Raw genomic sequence first — 15866 nt, 5'->3', positions numbered from 1 at the left:
TATTTCCAGCACCCTCCAATATTTCACTCTGTCTTTTCTTCCCGTCCCTTTTTTCATTCCCAGACGTGTTCGACGTTATTCCCACCCCCACCCCCATCTTTTCCTGCTACTTTTTTGTATGGTGTTCAGTGGGGGAGCCACGGGGCAGAGAAATAATTCAAAGTCTTTGCATATTGCAGGCGCTCTGGTCAGCAGCAGAGCCTCGTTGCACCGACACATTAGTTTATCTGGAGTGACCCAGCAAACAGCCTACGCCATGACAAACAGCCTAGATGCTGCGGCCGCCACACACAAACACACATCTATGCATATACACAGAGGGAGGACAGGCCTATGCAGAACACACACTCTGCTGTTGACTGTGGGGCTGGGGAAGCATGCGTGCCTGCAGAGCAGACAGCTTTAAAGAAATCTCCAACTAAAAAAGGGAGTGAAAAAAAACCAAAAAACAAATGAAAGCGGCATGGGAGAAAGGGAGTACAGATAAAGATAAAAAAAAATAGAAAGATGTACTGCATCCCTTTAGGTAACAGTGATATTCTGCATTGTTTAATTTTTAATCAGTTTGCCTTCGCCAACATTCCTCAGTTCTTTTTTTTGCATATTCTATATACAAATATATAATTAATGTCTGAGAGGCAGATAAAAGACAAAATCTCACAAGAGCATATGAGAATCATTTGTTGTTCTCAAGAACAAATTAATGCCAACGACAAAAAAAAAAAAAAAAGTTGCTGAGGCCTACAACTTCACACATGATGCGTTTCTTTGTTCCAACAGGCAAAGCTTTGCTGGTCATTTTGGTTTGTTTCTGGAGCTATGTGTCTCCTGGAGGCAGCGGGGTGGGTGGGTGGGGGGGCTACAGGCTTGCAGCTGTACCCACCACTGCAAGGACTGGTGGTAGTGCTGGAGCTGTGTGAATGTGATGTGACCATATTGGACACTCCATGACTTCGATATTTCCAAGTTTCCTCACTGTCTTTTCGTATGAATGAATTGGATGATGATTATTTATTTGTGCACCTTTGATCCTGAATCTGTATAGTGTATGTGAGAGAAAATGAATTGCAGAAGAACACATACAGAGCTATTTCAGTGGAGGCTCCTGCTGTGACCTGTCAGGCTAGTTATAGCTCTGAGTTATTATTACTTATTTAGCTTCATTATCGTTGCCATGATTAACTTTTCAAGGTATTAATTTTCTCTTCCTAAAAGTTGGTTTTCTTCTTAAGCAGCAGACGAGGCTCTACCCTATAGTTTGAATCAACTATCAAACATTCTGTCCTTCACTTCCTTCACTTCCTCTAAGACCATCTATGGCTGGGAAATTCCCACATTTTTACTGAGTTAGAACTTCACTTTGAAATGCGAGTTTCATTACTACACACACACACACAATACGTGCGCTTGCCACACATCCCGTTACACAAGACCGACACCGACTACAAGTGAGATTAACAAAAGTTATGATAAGGAGTTGAATTCATCAGTTAACAGCACTAGGAAATGCAGGTAATGGAAAAGCATCAGTTTTACTTTCTTTTATTTCCTCCAGTTATTTATCTCCTATTCCACATAATTGTTTTGATTGATACATGTACCTGACACTTGACTTTAATCAGTGAACTTATTTCAACATTGATCCTTCTCATTGTAATTTCATAACAAAAACTAGCCGGAGCTCCAGCAGAGAGGTAGGTGGGGTAGCGTGGCTTGATTTTGAGGCTCATGCTATAGTGATGATACTGTAGACTAAGTTGCATACTTTCCTGAAATTCAGTAGAGTTTCAAGGGCAAAAAAATGAATTTGACTTTTATCTCTACGTCTCTCATATTCTTTGAGAAGATGCTGGTTTGTAAAATATTGTAAATCGATGTAAAATGAGAAACTAAATTATTTCAAGGACCATGATTACACCTACTGCTGTGCTGGCCCCCTATGTATACTGTATAAACCCACCTGGCCCTTTTTCCCTTTTTCTCAACATTTCTGGCTTTTCTCCCTCTCGCTCTTTGAACTGTTTGAGCAGCGAGGCTGCGGGTGTTAGCAGGGAATTTGTCCGGCTTTGACAGGGCCGAGCCATTTTTCCTCGGCACTCTTTGAAGCGCGGCCACTTATCGACACCGGGGCTAAGCGTCGGTCCTCTGAGCTCAGGATCCAGTACCACTGAGAGCATGATGAGGCTAGCCTGCATCACAAACCCACACATGCACTGTCCGACGCTCATGCAACCTGTAGAAAATTCGACTCGGCTGCAAACGCAGACCTCCACACACACTGAATGAAAAGCAGGTGCACACATATGCATATAAAGAAGCCACACTTGCTTTCACAAATCACGCACACAGGAAGACATTTGCAAGAAAGATGTAGTGACATTTGGATATGTGGGGAAAGAGATAATAGGGATGATGGAGATATGGGCACAAGCATATGCACAAACTCACGTAGACACATCCACACACTAACCTTTTCCCTTGGCATACAAAGGAAGAAAACATTGTAATGCTTGCAGGAGGAAGATCAGTGGAGCTTTGTGGCCTCATGGTGTGAAAGAGGTGAGCTGAGGAAGGTGGAATTTCATAGCAGGATCTAACATCTACTGCTTCAGTCTGCACCTCAGATTCATCAGAGAAACAGTAGAAATCATTTTCATGTTGTGGCTGTGAACCTTAAACCAATTCTTCTCTTTGAAAGCACATTTTCTGTTCAGAGGGGTCAAATGGGTTAATTTATACCATCCCAGTGTGACCATAGTCAGGATCCAAACTCTGAAGTTTTTGAGAAAAACATTAGGCTCCTGATAAAATGATATGGTGCAAGACGACATGGGAAAAAAATGCATGACTGTATTGAGGTTTTTGCCAAGAAATTCTGAAGTGAGAAACTATTTATAAAAAACACTATAATAATGATTGAACTTATCAAATACAGGAGATCAGTACTGTACATTGTGGTCATAAGACCAAGAACTGAGGATAAATAAAAGGCAATCAGGAGATCGAACTAATACACATGAAAAGCACTGAGCAGTACTATTATATAAAGTACCTGCAACCCTCAAACACATCAGTAAACCTCTTCTATAGCATAATGCTCTTATCAAAGTCCATTTTAAACCTACAGGACTTAGAAAGATTTATCTGAGTATCCAACTCAGTTCTCTTTAGCCACTAATTCCATGTTTTTATCACTCGTGCAAAAACTTTGTCAACACAAGTTGATAACGTCCTGTTACCCATGGCAGGAACTTTTATTTCCAATTAGGATCTTTTTAAAATGTTTTCAGGGCTTTTTAAATAGACAAATGGCTTCTTTAATTGATACCATCTTCTAACCATCATGTCAAGGTCCAACTTTGATATCTAATTATTCCTGCTAAGGTTGATAACTTGTCATCTTTGTCTGCAACTACATACTGCTGATTCGGTGAACCTTTATCTGTTCCTGTCTGCCAGTTGGCATAGAAGGCGTTTTCCTACAGGGGGTGTTAGGTGACCTGCTAAACCATAATGAACAGTCAAATCTGCCGTGGGACACCTTAATAAGACACTTTACAATGAGACCTTGATGCCAGGTCTTTATCTGGTCTTTTCAACAGACACTACAGAAGGATGTGGCAGGTCAAAAATGATTTATGATGTAAAATACCACTTTCAAGAGCAACATACAGTGTAGAATTTGTTAGAATGATTATTCCTGAGGTTGTATTTCTCTCCAGAAGTACAACTTCTTTCACAAATCAATCCATTGCAGTGGCCTCTAAACAATGTATGGCATATCTTTGACCATGCTACCATGAGGCAGCTGGCCTTGGCTGTAAAATGCTAATAATGGAATGGCTTAGACTATCACCTGGAAGAAGATTAGACTCCAGGGCTAAAGCCAGGGGAAAAAAAAAAAAAGGCTGCTAACATTTGATAAAACCCCAGTGGAGAAAGGCAAGGTAACTTATGGAGTAGAAAGTAAAAGAGAGATAACTGAGGATTTCGGGGAATGATAAAAAGCTAGGGATTGTCAGAGTAGAAAGACTAAACTAGCTTTATCATTGTGGAGGAATTTAAGGCAGATTGAGGTTGAGCATTTCACACGACTGTCCCTCATCACAGCCACAGTGGAAATATTTTGATGGCCATTGACAGACAACTTTAAAAATTAACTTTCACCTTCGACGTAATTGCAGTCTTGTAATGTCTGATTGGAACGATGCTTTGAAGATAGCAGGCCCAAAATGAATTCCTCCTTCATTATCTATTATCTCTTCCCACGCCTAAGATTCCTGCGCAATTTAAGCTAAATCTGGCTATCAGAAGGACATGCAAAAATAATTTTTCAAATGAGAGACATGGAAAATGTAAAAAAAAAAATAAAATAAAATAAAGATTAAAATGTCGGCGTGTTTCCGAGGCCAGCTATCTTTCCCTCTCACTTCCAGCTTCTCTCTCCGTGCTTCTCTCCCTCTCTGGTTCCAGCACTGACCCCACTCATTAAAGCTGATTAAAACTTTTCCAGCGAGCACTGTTTGCCCTCAGAAGACGATAACCTCTACAAGGCTGCTACATAAAAGAATAATAGCCGACTACAAAAGAGGGTTGGACAAAGAACACCCCCCCACCACCCCCCGCCACCCCCCACCCCCTTCACTCGGGCACAGCAAGGCCCCAATTGGAACATTTTAGAAAATTAATGAAATTTTAGATCAAATGAATTATAAATTAAGGAGAGGGAGAAAGGAGAAAAAGATGAATAAGTCATAAGAAAATGTACTCTTGCTATCAAACTGTAGGAACATGTTATCCTCCTACCAAGCTTGAAGAAACAGGGTCAGGTTCAAGCCATGTGGATTGGGAGAAAAACAAAGGTTCCCGCTTGGCTTGACTTTGAAGATAATTGTTGCAACTGTACTTGAAAGGGGACTCTGGCCCGGGCCCCTACTGAGAGGGGATCCACTTTAACTCAGTGGCTGTTTTTTTGTTGTTTTGTTGTTTGCCGTTGTTTTCTTTTTGTTTTTCGGTGGAGCTGCAGTGGGGATTTGCGACATGAGGGAATGCTCCTTTTTAACAGGAATCACATCAAATGTTAGCAGAGGCTGAATGTGTGGCACGCTGACTTTCTCTATCTAATTAATAAAATCCCCTTTAATGTAGTATTAAAAACGAAAAAAAAAAAAAAAAAAGGAAAAGGCGGCAGTGTGGTTGGAGGATACGTAAATTGGTTCATGCTAAGTTGCGAGCCTTGGAAAAGTTGTGGTTTGTTGTGTTTTATTTTCACCGCTCTGTGTGAAGGGGATGGCTGCTGTGTGACAGGACTAACATGACATTATCAGAGACGTGTGCGACTTCCCTTGATACTTGGCGTGTTCACATTTGCTGCTCGCAAACGTGACTGAAAAATTCATAAAAGTGCGAGCTCGGCCCCTGTGTCAGCTGTCATTTTGGGCTGTTGAGTCTAAGGTTACATGTTGTTCAAGTGTTGGTTGAAGTACTGTCTTTCTCTCTCTCTAACACACACACACACACTCACACACAAGTATGAGACATGCCACACACAAACACAGCCGCAGGGTGTTAAATGGATCATTACCACTGAGCTGAAGAGGCGCTCAACCTTTCTCCAGCAGGGGTCAGAGTTCACGGTCCTGAGGAAACAAACCACTCAGAGATCAAAGGGCTGTCAACACTGGTCACCCCCTCTGAGTTTATTCACTTTTAAAAGCTAAACTTGCCAGTGTGTGTGTGTGTGTGTTAGCAGATTTACAGCCAGAATCTTTAACTGGCCATTAAACTCCAAATTTAATTTATCAACTTATGTACTTTTTTAAATGTTGTATCCCTGCATGCACTTCAAATCAAGTACTAACTTCACATTAATAATTATGGCTTCTGATAATAAATTACATTTAAATTTTAATATAAGAGAATAACATTATCTACTGAAGCTTCTTACTCTCTCTCAGTCTGACCCAGACATTGTTGTTCTCCGTGTTACTCAGTGCTGTCTGCCAAGCCTTCAAGACACTAATGAAGAAAAAAAAGAAAGTTCCATTTTTCAAGATGGGTGTTGCTGAGCAGCGATAAAGCAGCAAAGGGCTTATTCTGTTTGACCACAAACACTGAACAGTGCGAATGAATGCCTCAACTTTTTATTAACACCAGCACAGCACTATTTTCAGCTAATTAAAACTTTTCAGCCTCAATAGAGTTGACTTTAAGTAATTACATTGTTTCTGCACTGCGGATATGTGACCACTGCAGCATTGTCCTCTCTGGCATTTGGACTTTAAATTTCTACCAAGAGCTTTCTTTGAGTTCATCATTTCCGGCTGTGATGGCATTGATATACGCTGTATAAGATGACTTCAAATTATTGCATCTATTCAAGTAGCAGCACTATCTCCTCAAAATGACAACTTTAGTTTGCCCCTGTCCAATGTTGCCCCTGGACAAATTAATGTTGCTCCTTCTTACTCACTCACCAGGAGTAACTACGTTGGGATTCAGTGTCTTGCTCAAGAACACTTTGACGTGTGACCGGAGGAGCCTGGGATCAAACCAGCAACTGTGGGATCAGTGGACGACTCCTGCGCCACAATTGTTACTTAGTGGATAGAATTGTTGCCAATCGGCTAAAGGGTTGGCTGTTTTGGGGCCTGATTCCCCCTGGTCATATGTTGATGTGTCCCTGAATGACACACTGAACTCCAAGCTTTTCAAAATAAACCTCAGCTACTGAGGTTGCACAAGCCAGTGCACCCTGAGTGCTGGTCTGAGGCCCAAGAAAATTGGATTTTGGAGTGGATGGATTTAAAATCCTCAGCCAAATCAATGTTTCCACTACATGATCTGCTGTGGTGACCCCTAAACTGGACAAGCTAAAAGAGAAACACTTATAAGGACCCGGACATTTTATCACATACATATAAACACTGCGATTTTGAATTAAGACCAACTTCAAAACTTTTTGTATGATTTCTTTAAAGAAACAAACAAAAAAAACTGTATATATTTTCTGATAAGCCATAGATTTTTTGCAAGGTGTGGGTCTTAGGCTGTGCTCTGAGCTCCTTCTTGTCTCTCAGATTCTTAGTAAAGGTGGTGGACAGCAACCGGCAGCAGGTCAGCTTTCAAAGATGAAGGTAAAGTGGAGTACAGAGGCAAACGGAGAGTGGCTGCAAAACAGCCTTTTTGCACTAGCAGATATCTTGGTCAAAATCCCCTGAGGCTGACATGTTATTCTTCTGTTTGAGCCAATAACTTGCCCTTTGAGCCACCCAGCCGTGTGCATGTGTGTGTGTTTCTCCTAACCTGTTTCAGAGAAGAATAGGAAGGCAAAGAAAACATTCCTATGCTGATCGTAGCCTAATGTGTGTTTGTGTGTCAGGAGAGAAAGAAGTGCAGTGGACGTCTCTCCCTCGTAGCTTCTCATAGCCAGTGTGCTTAAGGAGAAAGTTAGGTTAGAAAAGACAATCGGACATAGGGTGCGAGTCTTTCTTACAATAGGCCGTAGCCGGTGTTCACAGCTTGTTTCCGTATGTTACTAAAAAATTGATGTGCTTCTCTCTGACTGCTCAGCTAGATGCCAAGCTTTGATATAAGGTTACTGTGCTTTGGGTCCCACCACAGGAGGGGCACAGTGTTTCATGTCTTTCTATTTCAAATTCCCAACAGTTTGGCCATGGGTGCCCTTATAGGATCAGGTCCTCATCAGGGTCATCATTCAGTCAGCCTTTTCTTTCTTCTCTGCATCTTTCTTCAGATATTATTAAAAAATGTCACTGGTGGGAATCTTAAGGAGAGGAAGCCATGAAACAGAGTTTGCGTAAAAAAGTTTTACAGCTTCAGAAATGGGAAAACAGTGAGGTTGGTCATCGTGTGTCACACGTAAATGTAATAGACAATGATGAAGGTATCAGGTAATTGATTTGTAATATCTTTCACAATCAATATGTCATCAATGACTTTTTTGAAGTTTTGAGTAAAATTTTGTAATGTAACGACTATATGGAAGGCGATAAAAGACAAAACAAATTCTTCTTCTTCGTATCATTATTATTATTATTATTAATATTATGTTTCCCCGAGAAGCATAATTTCAGCCACATTACATTTCATGTGTACATAAATACATTGATACTGAACATATCAATTAAAATGCTACCAGACAACGACAACCAGCAAAATATCAGGTTTGGTTTTCTGTGATAATATAATATACAATAATAATTATAAGTAATCCTGCAGTACAATATCTTTTCTATTTGTGTGTCTAGAGCCTTATTATAGCATTTCTGTTTGTGATTAGGTACTTACAGCAGCTGGTTAGAGTCAGAGGAAGATCGAGGGTTGGTGATATACAGTAAAATGTAACAGTAATTTTATACAAAATGTGTTGTATCGCTTTTAAACACATCCACAATCTTTCACCAACCTTAACGTCAGTGGTTATTTTGCCTGAACCCAACCAGACACAGGACTCTGGAATCGATCTCGGGTCTTTTGCTTGACAGCGCCGTGCTTTGAACACCCGCCACAATCCTCAACCTCCAGGAGAGAGGTTCCTGGCAACTCACTTTCTTTTGATAAAAAGTACAGTTTGTTCTGACATTGCATCAGAACTCAGAACTTATTACATTTGCTACAAAAACATATGTCATGTTTGCAGTTTAGTTGTGCGGGAATGCATTTTTTAGGAGACAGGGTTGTGAGGAGCCTGTCGAGGTCTTGTGGTGTATGTAAACTACTTTCATTGGAAGTAATTAACTTGTTTTAACCAATTAACCAGTTTTCGTTAATATATTTATGGTTAATATGGATGAGAAACACATTACTTCATTGTGCTGTATTAGAGAGCACTACTGTGAACCAAAAGTAATGTCTGAAGTCAAGCTACTTCTGGACAACCAGCACCCACTTTTCAAGAGAAAAAAACAAACTGCACAAGAAGATGGAACCTCCAAAGTGTTGTAAAATGGTGGATACGTAACTTTTCTTAAATAACGATGTTTGATAGTTTAAGCTTCCCCAGTATAATCCTTTAATTCTTTAATTGGTGGAAGGTGACAATACAGTACCTCTCAGTTGTCAAGTCAGCTGAAGTACCCACCCACTCAGAGGCCTGAGGCTGGGATCATACTTCCAAAAATAAGTCCAGAAAACGCTGTCCTTTTGGACGTGTTTAAGGCAAATTCAAATATACATCACCTTTTAAATTAAACATTTCTCTTTCTCATTCTTTCTACCTGGACGAAGGAGGTGCAATCTATAAATGCAACAACTACAAGGACAAATATATCGCAAAAGTCCACAAATAACCTGTGTTAAAATTATCTTTTGGCCGTGGGGAAAATGTTTGCGATAATGCTGCTCCCCGGAGAGAAAGTTTAAGATCCACTGCTATATAAAGTGTGAAGACTGTAACAGGAAGTTGGCAGGCCCCTTGCTGCTCTGACATATGCAGAAACCCCCCTATGCATTGGGGTCTGTCAGTCAGTTTCAGGGGCACAGCTGCAGCAGGGCATGGGGAGAATTAGCCCCCTACTGTGCCTCCCACACCCCACCCGTCCATCTCCACCCAGCGGCCCTCCCTCCCCTCCCTCCACCACTCAATCTTCCACTCATTCACCCCCTATCCGAGGGGCCTTCTTTTCCTTTAGCTGTAATCATGGATTTTCTCCAAATAATGTGGTTTATTTTAGTAATGGGGCGGCTAAGAGTCAAGCTTGTCAAGGCTGTCCATTTCTGCCATTTTAATTCTTACTGTATGTGGCAGGGGGAATGACATGGCATGACAGGAAAAGACATGTCTGTGGTGGTGCTGCAAGAAAGCCCAGCTAGTGCTATCTCTTTGTTGAGCAGCGTATCATTAATTTGTTTGTTTTGTACATATGTTCCATATGCTCCGTATGTTCCTAAACTCTTGTGCAGTTTCTATAAACAGCATTCACCTCATTTGGAAGTTTACTAAATGTAAAATGAGTCATCGATTGCAGTTGAGTTGGGTGTGATTGTGTTTTTGTAAGAGACAAGGTTAAAACGATCCAGTTGCATCTTTATATATTGTAAACCATAAAAATATATTCTCGATTAGCAGACATTCGTTTGATAAAAACCCAAATGTCCATGTCATGATGTCCATTGTTGTCCATCCAGCTGCTCTGCCTTAGCCACCTGTCACATGTTAAAGTGTCCTTGATCGAGACGCTGAACCCCAACTTAGTTGCTCCTGGTGAGTGCAGGCCAGCTGCATAGAGGTGTGTGAGGTTGTGTGAGTGTGATTGTGACTGCAAATGGGTGAATGAGAAGCAGGGTAAAGTGCTAAAATCTGGTCGTGATAAAGACAGTACTGTAAATTGTGTTTTCTACCAGTCTAAATATTTTCTAAATGTGTTAGTCTTTAACCATCGGCAGCTGCTTCCAGACAAAATATGTATACTGACAGTCATTCTTGTTCTATGGTGCTTAAAAGATTCACCACAGAGGTTGGACGTCTCTACTGTTTTAAACATGTCAAAAGGCTGTGTGTGGAAAAAAAGCACAAAAATGAAGATGTTATGTTCGAGCATTTTAATTTTTTACTGCAGGTTCATCTACAGTTCTGCACTAGTTTGTCACAGTATTCTTTCCTTGGTGCGTTTTCTCCAAAACCTCTCCATGTGGATTCGGATATTTTCTCAAGCCTGTTTTTCCCTCCTCAAGTTTTGCACCAAATATAAAGCATTCGTCACTGAGTGCTTGAATGTGGTGTTTTTTGCCATGTTTGCTTTATGTAAACTTTACACAGTGTGCATAATATGTATGTGCAGTATATGTCAGTGGGAAATAAATAAACATATCATTTAATATTAGATCATAGTCAACAATTCATAATCTTTACAATATAGTTTGCACTAACTGAACCAACAGGCTGAAACACCAGTAGATGACGACACACTAAGTCCATGGTTGTACTTTACGAAAGTAAAAGCTACTTGTCAAATACTGTATTTAGTATTTGAAACTGGCACCTTTTTTTGTAAAACAAACTGAACGGTAAATGTACTGATGTTAGGCTTCATGTGTTACTGCTTGTCCAGTAGCATCAAAAGATAAAGATGATGCTACTAGAGCACCCAAAATGACTACACAAAAAACTACTTTCATAACTTTCCTAGAAACAAAACTCTACAAATAATGACAACGGCACACACGTACATGTTTACTATAGTAATCATGTACATCGTGTTGTGTTACGATCATTTATATAGCGCCAATTCACAACAAAGTCATGTCAAGGCACTTTACAGAATAAAGCGTCAAATATTGAAGAGTCAGGGTTTCCATTGTACTACACTGAAAGCTCAGAGATCACTGATCACTGACGCAAACTCTTACCGTAAGACCAGGGGTGGATGAGGTCCTCAAAAACTGTACTAAAATAAAAGTACAAATAAACATAAAATAATGTACTCTGGTAAAAGTACTGAAATTTCGACTTAAGCAAAAGTAAGTACATTATATTTTACTTAAAATATTAAATGTAAAAGTACTTGGTTCTTTCTCTCTGTCTGTTTCTTTGGACCAGTGTTACTCCGTGTTTGGGTTAAAAGTCTGATGCTTTTTTTGACTTTTATTTCTAAACTACTCATGTCAAAATGAGAAGAAGAGTTAGACTATGCCAAGTTCAAATTTACTGCATACCAGCTCACTTTGACTACTGCTAATATGCGAAATAAGACCTAGGAAGGAGGAATTGACACTATACATGTCTCTCTAGTGATTTGTTTTCTTAGAAAAATTAAAAAAGTGGTTTGTTATGAAATGTGTAAAGTGACAAGATTGTAAGATTGTGTAGTGGAGTAAAAGTCAAAATAGTCATAATTAAATCAACTTAAGTAAAGTACAAATACGTGAAAAATGTACTTAAGTACATTACAAAGTTCTTGTAATTAGTTACTTTCCACCACTGCCTAAGTGTCACCATGTATCATAGGATTTATTGAGACTTGTTTGGTAAGATAGACAGCAGATGGATAAGATGACTGACAGCAAGAAAGAAAGCTGATCAATCCATCTATTATCTCAGCCACTTCACATGGGGGATGGATCACATCCCAGCTGTCACTGTGTGAGAGGCCGGGTACACCCTGTACAGGTCGCCTGTCTCTCTCAGAGCCAACACAGGGACAGACAACCATTCACGGTCACATCTACAGGCAATTTAAAGTTACCAATTAACCTAAACATACATGACTTTGAACTGGAAGGACATGCAAACTCCACACAGCAAGGCCACAGCTATATTTGAACCAGGGAACCTCTAGCTGTGAGCCATCAGCACTAACCACTTTGCCACCATGCCAGAGAAACCTGGTGAATATGTAAAAATGCATGTGTTAAGGAATTCAGTAGTTTTTTTGTTTTCAGCTCGCAGTCCTACGAGTTAGGGAATGAGTGGCCAGCTCTCTACGCCAGGGATTATGTCAGTCAGCTTTTGTGTGTGGAAGGGTTTAGGGGTTCACACCAGCTTAGAGACTGGAGGATTAAATTAGGGGACTTCAAGAAAATCCCCCAGACTCTAGCTCTGTTTATCCGTGTGTAGGCAAACACCACTTTAAGTTAGCCATAAATACTGTTGTGTGAAACAGCAGTCAAAGAACATTAAGTACTTATTTGCTTTTAATTGCCAGTAAGGGCGTTTCGATTAAACGATTGCAAAAAGTGGCGAGAAAAAGAGAAATTCTCAGACCTTTGACATTACTGTTTTCTTTTTTAACTAAACCAACTGAAATAAAAAAAGTGTTTCAACCTCTTAGGGATGCGGTTAGAGTGCACTTATTCTACTAACTTGCTCAAGTTGGCAGCCTGTCAAATAAATAAAAGAATTCTAAAAAGAAATATTGATTCATTTTGTCTCAAACTCCAGTATTAGTGCATGTGGAGGAAATGCAGCAACTCCCATGAAATGCAAATACTTTTCTAGGGTAATTAGCTATTCTGTAATGCCTACAAATGTGCAGGATCAACCCTAAAATTGCAGGAGAAAGTGCATGAAAAACAAGAAAGAACGCAAACATCGTCATATCATATTGGTACTTCACTTCCTGCATGTGAGGCTTTCACAGTATGCATGCATTTTTCCATCTACTCAGAGAGCTGGTGTGTTGCAGGCCTGTTAGTCCTCCTTCATTCATCCTTTCATGAATGGCCTTGCACCACATGGCTGGCCACAAAACAGGCTTCAAGAAATCTCTAAAATAAACATCTGCGCTCTCTTTGAGCCTGTCTCAACATCCATATGTGGTGCTCATGCCTGTGTTTTCCTGAGAGGTCCAAATTTTTTAATGACCCTAACTTCTTATGTTTAGGCAAAGGGGATTAAACCACATTTTATACCTTCGTGTTTTAAAGAATGCATCCGTTCACCAAATCAGAGGGTGAGCGCATGCAAGCCCAAACACTGGACCGCATAATGACAGCCAAGGCCTCTGGCAAAGAGGCCACAGAGGTTGTAAAATATTGTGGGTAAGAGAGGGAGTGGGGAATGACCAGTGCTTAAGTATGGGTTTCCTTCTGGGTTATACATGTCTTTATGTGTGCACGGGCCTTGTCATCAACGAGCCCCAGAGCAAAGCAGTGGCCCCTAAATAGAGTGCAACAAGCAGATTCATAAGTTGAAGCCTGGGAACCGTGTGACAATCTGGTGCTCGGTGGGAAAGGAGGTGATACCACACTGGTGTCAGGCAGGAAACAGGAATCTTTCTATTTTATTTTTTATTTATTTTTTACTTCCAAACCAACTTAACCAACAAGTTCATGACAAATTGCAGAGCAGGTTAAAGTAAATAAAAAAAATAAAAAATCACAAGCTCTTTATTTCACTGCATTCTGAATGGCATCCAAATCCCACAATTTGACGTTTGACGCTTTGAGCTTTCAGTGTAATTTAATGGAAAGCCTGACACTTCAATATTTGACGCCTGAAGCAATGACGTAGAGTATAAAGTGACAGAATTTCATAAGGAGGTGGACGGGGTGGTGGATGATAAAACGAGATACAGGACTTCACAGGAGACCAGGGTTTGACTGTAGTGCAAGACTTTGTGCACTTTAAACGTTATCGAAACATAACCGTGACGCACGTGGTTACTAAGGAAGTTTTTGTGTGTATAAAAAGTTTCGCCTGTGGCATCAAATGGCGGCGCTGCTGGAGTGTCCTATACTGATGCCAAAGTGCACCTGTAGTGTCAATCTCATATGAGGTTGTTCCCAGGGCATTAAAAAGTAGTGCTTCCGGAGCCAAAGGTTACCTGTGGTGTCAATATGATACAAAGCGCCTCAATTTGATGCCTTAGCAAGCGTCATTAACTGACGGTGTGGAATGAGAACATGTCAGCCTCCCTCCCTCTGTCTAAAGCAAAACTTTGGACAGTATTATAGACCTGAGGACAACTACGTGTTAGGATTACATGTTGACTCTGCAGAATCCTATTATATCACTTACAGAAGTGGTTTTATTTATTCTTTCATTCATATCATGTTCATAATTTGAACTTCTCCATGTGTCTGATACATTTTTAATCAACTTTGACATTGTAACATAAGCACCAGCTTGGAATCTTTACTTGGCAGATACCTAATATTGAAAATGAGATTGATATGGGAGCCAAAATGTGGACAAGGACATCACTAGTATATTGTGTTTTTCTAAAAGTCTTGCTGGTTCTCATGTACACATATACTGTTATAGGAATATATGTCCTCCATGTGTGACAATCAGTCTCTGTAAACAACAACGGGGTGAAAATACTATATTCATACACATCTTTCATTTTAAATAGTATAAAAAACATATGACACAACAAAATTAGTTTCTTTGGAATCTAGCCAAATGAGAATTTTCAGACAGTCCCTAAGTGATGTATTGTGGAAGGCTATGCATTGTTTTACTATATGCATGAATGTATGTGCAACGTCTGCCATGGACATCTATGTTATGCAAATTGAGGTGCATCACCGCTAAATGAAGAAAAACGTCAATGTGCCTTCTGTTCAGAGCTCACTTAATAACCACCAAAGCTCCTTCAGTGGCAAATGAAGGACAGATTGCGCCAAAACCAATTATTGCCCCTTTGTTTTAGTGGTTGTTAAGTCCACAGATCTCCTAAGAGCTGGAGCACTGTTTTGATGTCTTTGAATCAGGGTTGTTGGTGGAAGGCATTAGCCACAGCCATAGCTACAAAGAGCCAGGCGGCGATGGGGCCCAAGCCTCGGTCCAGATGGCACACTGCCACCGTGACCTTGTCAGCACCTGCTCCCCAGGCACTTTGTCCGGGCATCGCCGGCGGGAACTGAGACGGGCACATCATGCCACCCCATTGCCATAGCAGCTAATGAGCCCCATGCCCGCTTAATTAAGGAAACCAGCTTAATGCAAGAAAGAGGGGAGGTGGTGAAGGGACATAAAAAAAAAAAAAAGAAAAGAAAAGAAAAGAGGGAAAAACACCCAGCATATGCTGGACAGCAAGCAAAACAGCAGAAATAAATAATTAGCCCCCCCAAAAAAGGAGTGATCACTAGAGCCAAAATATCATTAAAATTTGAAATGTAAATCTTCTTATCAGCCTCCCAATGTCACGAATTAGCGCTACAGCTCGACACATTAAATCAAGGCTAAAAACATTCAATTAATAAATGAATGAGTGGTGATGAACTTTTGATTATTTTGGGCTGCAGTCCAAATTTACCTTATCAGGGAATGTCACCTTGGACGAGGCCTCGTTGCTCTGTTAAATAGTGTCAGAGCATCCTTCTTAAAGAACACTCCATACTGTGGTGCCGCTCCTCTCAGATGGAGGCTGTCCATGTTTATGCCTGATTAGCCAAAGCAC

The sequence above is a fragment of the Channa argus genome, chromosome 1, assembly GCF_033026475.1.
Source record: "Channa argus isolate prfri chromosome 1, Channa argus male v1.0, whole genome shotgun sequence".
Lineage (NCBI taxonomy): Eukaryota > Metazoa > Chordata > Actinopteri > Anabantiformes > Channidae > Channa > Channa argus.
This window is presented reverse-complemented; position numbering follows the sequence as displayed.